The 7,889-nt window shown below is 44.6% G+C and overlaps 1 long non-coding RNA gene across 1 annotated transcript; it reads right to left on the reverse strand.

The window, feature by feature from the left end:
• Positions 1-1,104: 1,104 nt before the first annotated feature.
• LOC118350801 (uncharacterized) lies at positions 1,105-3,153 on the reverse strand. Its single transcript, XR_004805310.2, has 3 exons — positions 2,727-3,153; positions 2,223-2,440; positions 1,105-1,403 (listed from the first exon to the last, which is right to left on the reverse strand). It is a non-coding gene; the product is annotated as an uncharacterized LOC118350801 (long non-coding RNA).
• Between the last annotated feature and the right edge of the window lie 4,736 nt (positions 3,154-7,889).

Here is a 7,889-nt window from a genome sequence, read left to right on the forward strand (position 1 = left end):
GAAAGAAAGAAAGAAAGAAAGAAAGAAAGAAAGAAAGAAAGAAAGAAACCAGACCATTGTTTTTTTTTTTTGCAAATGTCAGGCAATTTGATTATTTTGTTCTAAGGCTATGTCAGCAAATTCGAGAGCTGATCTGCCTACAGTTTGAGGTGGTCGCCATAATTAAGACCAGGACTTGGTGTGATTATTAATAGTGTACCTTCACAGATTGGCCTTAAAGATTTTGATGGAGTGTGTGCAACCTTGAAAAAAGAAACTTGCTAAATAAGTTGGTTTTGTGAGTCACTTTGTCATTAAGATGAACAACAAATTCATTCCACCCACCAACATTTTCACCCTGGGTTTTGATGTCTCAAAAACACTGGCTGGGTGTTCTCCTGGTAAAACCAGTGTATAGTTGTGAGGTAGAACAGGCTTTTCAAGACACTTTCCACAAGATGAGTATTCAAACAACCCCTAATAACAAAATTTACCAATTTTACTCCTCCACTAAGAACACCAATGCAATCAAGGGGTAGACCTTTGAAGTGAAGCATGAAGACAATTGAGGCGATGCTTCTGGCTCATACAATGTGTGCCTGAGCCTGCTCCTGCCACTCCTGCAGTTGTGCCTGTCAGAATTTTACCTCCATCTGTTCACTTTCAACAGCCAATACCATGGTTTGCTCAGGAACTCATATTATCTTGTTGAAATTTTCTTAAACAGTTATTTTGCCACCAAGAAATTTGCATTTAATGTCTTACAGGCATCATCATTATAAACATAGTGAACAAAGACCAATAAAATGCCCTAAACCTCAACATCTGTTCAGTCACACGACTGTAAGGTAAAGAACCAACTTAACCCCCATCTCCTGACTAGTTGTTCAAACATGCCTTTTCGAACACATTAAAATGCGGTATTTTATGGTTCAGCCTATAAGGGCATGTTTTTCTAGCTTGGCTGCCCCCTTTAGACCCCAAACCTTCAGCCATATCTGTGGTTTGATTATTCATCTTCTCTCCCTCTCCCCCAGTAGGTGGACTTTTTCATTCCAAGGTGATTAGAAAAATGTAATAGGACATATCTAACATAACATTTACCATTTTAGTCATTCTTAAGTGTACATTGATGGGAAATGTGCTTTTATTTCTCGAGTTAGTTTTCTCTCACAGAGTCTTCATCTGACTTTTGTTTGCTTTGTCAGGATAGTTAATATTTTGACACCATCTTTGTCTTCTCTTCTACTTTCCTTTTTTTCTGCCCTCTGTTCCTCTCTCTCTCTTTCTCTTGCTTCTTTTTTGTAGCATCTTTGGTGACTGTTCCATGTATAGGCGGGCTCTTGTTTAACATGGGAAACGGATCTTCTATTTTCTCTAACTCAGTAAGTATAAATTCTGTTCAGTGTCTTTCTGAGACAGACCTGGCAAAGTGAATTGCACACTAATGAGCAAGCTCCTAGTGGTATCACCATTTTACAGTCTACTATGCTAACACGGTTATATGCTCAGCACAGGTGCACTGTTAGCTCAGGCAAGAGTGGCACTGTCTCCCAGATTTTTTAGCTCAGATAGGAGAGTGAGGCGATGTGAAGGAGACCTCCTTAGTGGGGCGCCTAAATTCTAGTAAATATTTTCAGAGAGCAACATCTCTAAAACAATAAGATACTATAAAGATCTCATGGACATAAAAAATGATAGTTCACATTTCAAAAATGAGTGGAAGACAAAGTCAAAGAAATAGGACATAAAGCAGGACAAAAAGATAAAGATCTGAACAATAAGAGAACAGTGGGAGAAGACATAGACAATATGCCTTAGAAATCCCACACCTGACTAAGGAGTCCCCAGAAAGAAAGAAGAGAGGAGAGGGAAAGACACAGGAACGAATCCAAGAAAAAATTTCCAAAATGAAAGACATCAGGCTTCCGATTGAAGAGACTCGCATGAGAATGAGAGAGAGAAAAAAGATCCATGTCAAGACACTTGATAGAAAGGTTTTAGAACCTGGGGTTAGGAGATCCCTTAAAAGCTCCCGAAAAGCGAAATAATGCAAAAGAAGTCACCCACACAGGACTAGAATCAGAATGACATCAGACTTCTCAGTAGCAACATTGGATACCAGAAAGCCACAGAACAATGGCTTCAAACACTTTATGGAATGTAATTTTGTACCCTGCCAGGCTATTCGTCAATTGTGAGAGCAGAATTAAGACATCTTCAGCCCTCCCTGGGCAACTTACCTGATTGAAACTCAGAAAACATCGAGAAAATGTTCCATCAAATCTTAAGTAATCCAAGAGAGAGGAAGTCATGGGATTCAAGCAATTCAGGATTCAACTCAGGAGAACGCTGAGGAGAAGGCACAGGTTGACAGCTTTAGAGGGACTCCAGCCCGGAGTGGAAGAAGAAGTTGGAGACACACATGAGGAAAGAACTGAAGATATGCATATGGAAAATTCTGCAAGTAGAAATAATAATTTTCAAAACCACTAAAAAGAACCTACACGAAAAGATATGTAATCATATACTGCTCAGCTCTGCAGTGAAACTGTAATTAATTTGCTGCATATCATAATGAAGTAAATCCTTATGTCGGTGAGCAATCTTCCCTTTGCAAGTAACTCAAAGTGGCTTAAGCCATAATGAGAATTATCACAGGTAGTGCACATGATGGGCAACTTTGAAGGCAGTCTAAGCTCCAGATGAACTTGATCCAGGAGCTCCCTAAAATCTTTACTACTCACCCCTCCTCTGCCTTCTACTATATCTATTCAAAGGCTGTCTTTCCTCATGGTTCCAAGGTGGTTTCCAGCACCTTCTAGGGGCTTCATGCTCCCTTCTTCACATCTATCAGGAGGAGAGTATTTCTCCAGGGGCTGCTACAAAAAAAAAAAAAAAAAAAAAAAAAAAGCCAGGCAATTTTGTCCCAGTTTCCATCACGAAACCTCTCACTGGTTGGTACTGGAATGCATACATTTTCTTGACCAATCACTATAGCTTGGGGCATGGAGAGGGTGGTGAGGCGTAGGGCGGAGCTGCGGGTTCCCAAATGAAACTCAAAGCACAAATAGAAGGGGAAGGAGCATGGATGCTCCGTGGCCACCAAACAGCAAATGTCTCCTTTGCAGCACCAACTCTGTGAACAGTGAGCTTAGCTGTATGGGGCAATGCAGATTGGGGAAATGAGAGAGTCAGACCCACAGTCATAATTCAGAATCAATAGAGAATGTGTGAAATGCCTGGATCAATAAATAGCAGTTTAAACAGTATTATTTAGAAATATGGAGGTAGCTAGTAGGAAAAGGAAAAAAAAAAAAAAACAGTTGCAAGAGTTATGAAGACTTATAAATCGTTACCTCTGGGGAGCCCAGGCTGGGGGATAGAGTAGGGTAGGGTAGGGCATTGTGGTTTTTCATGAGAAGTTCTTTGTATGATTTGACTTTAAAACTGTAACTTTGGGGATCCCTGGGTGGCTCAGAGGTTTAACACCTGCCTTTGGCCCAGCATGTGATCCTGGAGTCCCGGGATCAAGTCCTGCATTGGGCTCCCTGCAGGGAGCCTGCTTCTCCCTCTGCCTATGTCTCTACCTCTCTCTGTCTCTGTGTCTCTCATGAATAAATAAATAAAATCTTCAAAATAAATAAATAAAATACAACTGTAACTTTGGGGGTGTCTGGGTGGCTCCGTCAGTTAAGTGTCTGCCTTAGGCTCTGGTGGTCATCATAGGATTCCTGGGCTGGAGCCCATAGTAGAGCTCCCTGCTCAGCGGGGACCCTGCTTCTCCTTCTTCCTCTCCCCCTGCTTGTGCCCCCCCTTCAAATAAATAAAATACTTAAGAACACACACACACACACACACAAAGCTGTAACTTTGTTTAAAAAATACAACTGTAACTTAGTGTTATTTTGATTAGAAATTAAAAAAAAAAAAGCAACACCTCTCAGCTTTCATGAAAAAATGTGAAATTACACAAAATGGAAAAGCCAGAGGGCTTTTGCCTTGTGACAAAGCTGTGTAAGAGGGCAAAGATTCAAAACAGTCCCCCAGGGATCCCTGGGTGGCGCAGCGGTTTGGCGCCTGCCTTTGGCCCAGGGCGCGATCCTGGAGACCCGGGATCGAATCCCATATCAGGCTCCCGATGCATGGAGCCTGCTTCTCCCTCTGCCTGTGTCTCTGTGCCTCTCTCTCTCTCTCTGTGACTATCATAAGTAAATAAAAATAAAAAAAAAATTAACAAAACAGTCCCCCACCCCGCCTCCTGCCAGCCACTTTTCAGTTAACTCCAAATGCCACGGGAGTGTGCAGGGCTCTGTGGCTTCACATACCCTCTAGCCCGATGCTGCACATCCCTGTGGGAAGGGGAAAATGTGCCCTAGTGTGAGGAGTATAGATTAAGACATGTCAGGACAAAGAGTTTGAAATGTTTTAAAAAGGGAAAACCTGGACTTTACCCCGGGGGAACCCCAAGGCCGAGGCCCCCGGTGAGCACAGCACATGGATCATTCAAAGAGGGGTCTTAAAGGATGCTGGCTTTGGTATGCCATCGAGTTCTGCTCTCCTCCCTTCTTTTCATGGGGCCCGATCAGTACTGCACTGTCCTTCCTTTGTCACCAGCAGCGTGGCTGCTCATGTTGCTGCTCACAAAGGCCTTTTCTTTAGTTTGTACCACTGGCTTCATCCAAAACGGTTCCTTCCTCCAGGGACCCTGGACTCAGCCGGGAAGCATCCTGGAAAGAGCAATTTCTAGGACAGAAATGTAGGATGTCCCCCCCCCCCTTTGGGGGAGGCTTAGGGAGTGAAAGGAATGAGCATGGTTTAGGAACCATGGGTCAGCACCCAGCTGCTGTATTTGGAGATGACCTCCAAAATACAAAGGCGGACCCCAAATTCATGATGACAAGTGGCAGGAAAAAGGTCCTGGTTTTAAAAACCGGTGACTTCCTGTTTCACCAAAGGGGAGATTTGTATATGACTTTGAGGGCAAATTACGTCCTAATTTAAGACAAATCCTTTGATGGGACTTCTGTTTCCACAACTATGAGGCAAAACATTCTTTTCTGAAATGGAGTTTCGGGGCAGCGAGGAAGGAAACTGCTTTTCACAATGGTGTTGAAGCTCTGTCTTCACTGAGAGTGGGTCTGCAGGTCATGGGAAGCAGAGACTGCAGGTCCTTTTTTTTTTTTTTTCCTCTTGCTGGACCACAGAGGAGATGGGGGGCGGTTGGGGGGCAAGATGCTGAACTAATGTGGGGATGATAGAGACAAAGCCCTGGTGTCTTAGATAGGGAGCTGGTGGGCTGGGTGGTACGGCATCCGGCTGGAACTCAGTGAGGGAGATAACCCTCTGCACCAAAATTCCTTTTTGCTCCCCACAAGGCTTCAGTAAAATTTTGTGAACTGTTACAATCTGGTCTTAGCTATGTTCTGGGGGAATTAAGGATGCGTTTTTTAAGAGAACAGAAAATTATGACAGGTAGTTTTCATTGACTCCTGGGAATACCTTGGAGTTTTTTTTTGTTTGTTTTTTTTTTTTTTTTAAGTGGGGGAAATAAAACAGAAGCAGAAAACCACAGAGAATTCTAGGTTAGCAATCCTTGATTTCTAAATCATTTCATTTGGGAGGTCTGATTTATTTGCATGAACTACATTTGTTTGTTTTTTAAGATTTTATTTATTTATTTGAGGGAGGGAGAGGACAGAGCATCTCATGCAGAGTCCCTGCTGAGCCTGACCTGCAGCTCTGTCTCACGACCCTGAGATAGTGACCTGAGCCAAAATCCAGAGTCGGACTCTTTTCTGACTAATCCACCCAGGTGCCCAGTATGAACTGTACCCTTAATCCTGACATTGGAATTTTGCGTTTTGTGTTGATGACACACCCCTCCCACAGCACACCGGGTAAGATAGTTACTGATAAAAATTTAAATTACATGGAAATAACCAAACGCATATAAAAATTTTGATTCCAATTATCATCATGAAACAAGCAAAAGCCCTGAACCGAAGATTGCACCCAATTTGAATTATATTAACGGGGTCCCACGTTTGTAGCCCTGATTTCACCAATCGAATCCCCTAATTTTCTCATCATTTTGCTGATGAACAGAATGCTGGCCTCAAAGTGGGCTGAATTTTCAGGGAAGTGGCCCCAGCCACCAGCAAGCGTCACAATGGGGAGCCCCTCCCTGGTGGCTTCTGAGCAGCTGCTTTGCCTGGATGGGAGGGGTCCCTCTGAGGGCTGGGGAGCCCCTCACCCATGGGGTTTCCTCTTCCCCTTTCTTGCCCAGAGCAGAGATTCTCCTGGGGTTATGGGCTCTCAAGCAGCTTTCCTTTGGAAGCCAACCTCCCCTCTTCTCTCTGGCCCTCCAGCCCACAAAGTCCCCGCTCTTGGTTGTTGCTGAAAAGTTGACAAGTGGGAGATAAGAGAGGGAAACAGTAGAGCACTGCCGTTGGCATCAGAGAGCCTGACTCAACTACTTACCCTCTTGTACGACCCGGTGTGAATGATTTCACCTCGGGTCTGAACCAGGGGTTCGTACAGTCCTACCTCACGAGGTTGCTGGGCTGGTCCCTGAGATGTGTGTGTGTGTGTTGTGCTCCGTACAGTGCCTGGCACGTGATAGGAACCCAATAAATGCCAGTTGCTTCTATCACTTCCTGCTGGAAAGGGGATCTCGTTTAGTTGAGTCTAGAATATAAAAAGCAGTACTTCCATATAAACTACAATCGATAATAGCAACTGTTAGGCCAAGGCCTTGATAGTTCTCATTTTTGGCTTGTCCTAGAGCAGAAAACAGATTAAATAAACAAGACTGAATTGTTGAAGAACGTATTAACTCCTAGTTAATCAATATGTGATCAAGGTATTCTTTGAAGCGAGCCTGAAAGGCAAAGTAGACATTTGTCTGGCCGACAAGGGGCCAGGCAGGATGGTGGACACCTGGCTGGTGGCCTGTACTCTGCGCCCCCCGCCCGCCCTTGCTGGGTCTCCCCTGCCTCGGGCAGCATCATGAATCAATCACAGCGTCTCGTCTTGCGGAGCCTGGATTCCGCCTAAGGATAGTTTTCTCTTTTCATTTTTCTGTCCTAAAGTATTTTAAAGCAAAGCTCGGCTCCTGTGCCATTTACAGCCCCACGGGATATAGTTCTTAAAAAGGTAGATGTTTTCTTACATAACAACAAGCCATTGTCACATTTAACAATTAACAAGAGCAACAAAAAAAATCCTTTGCATTGTCTAATAACTGAGTTCCTAATCAAATTTCTCCCACTGTCTCCAGATATTTAGGATTATGTTTAACCCGGCTGCGTGGCAGTGGTCAGAGTTGTAAGCAGGAGAAGTGACGTCGTCAGGCGCATGAGTCAGAAGCATCCGCAGGCTGCTGTTTGAAGAAAGGGAAGGAGGGGCGTCTTCCTACCTCAGGATAGCTTCGTGTCTTTAGGGTTTTTTTTTTTTTTCCTGGGGTGTGGGAGCATCTGTTTTCTCCCTTCCTTGCAGAGGATTGCCAGTTCCCTGAATCCTTTGTGCTGCCAGGAAGCAAGGGAGCCTTCCTGTAAACAGAGTTCCAGGACCCCTAGGGTCTCCAGGCTTTCCAGGGGCAACCCTAGCTCACCAGATCCTCATCTACCCTGAGTGGGTGAGTGAGACAAGTACAGCGGTCCTGGGGACCCTGGGTCCTCAGGAAGTTGCTGATTCTACCCTGGAAGTCTGGCTGTGGGGGTTTGACTTTCCCCTGCCCGGGCTGTCCCAGGTCATCAGGCCCCTCTACACCCCAGGGAGAGGTGCCCTGTGTGCTTTGGAATCAGCTGCCGGAGTGCCAGCAGGGACTGGCATGGATTTTCCATTTCCTGTGCATGTCCGTGAGGAGATTGGAGACTCAATTTCAGGATGCCTGGGCTTGCACAAAG

The sequence above is a fragment of the Canis lupus genome, chromosome 15 (assembly GCF_003254725.2).
Source record: "Canis lupus dingo isolate Sandy chromosome 15, ASM325472v2, whole genome shotgun sequence".
Taxonomy (NCBI): domain Eukaryota; kingdom Metazoa; phylum Chordata; class Mammalia; order Carnivora; family Canidae; genus Canis; species Canis lupus.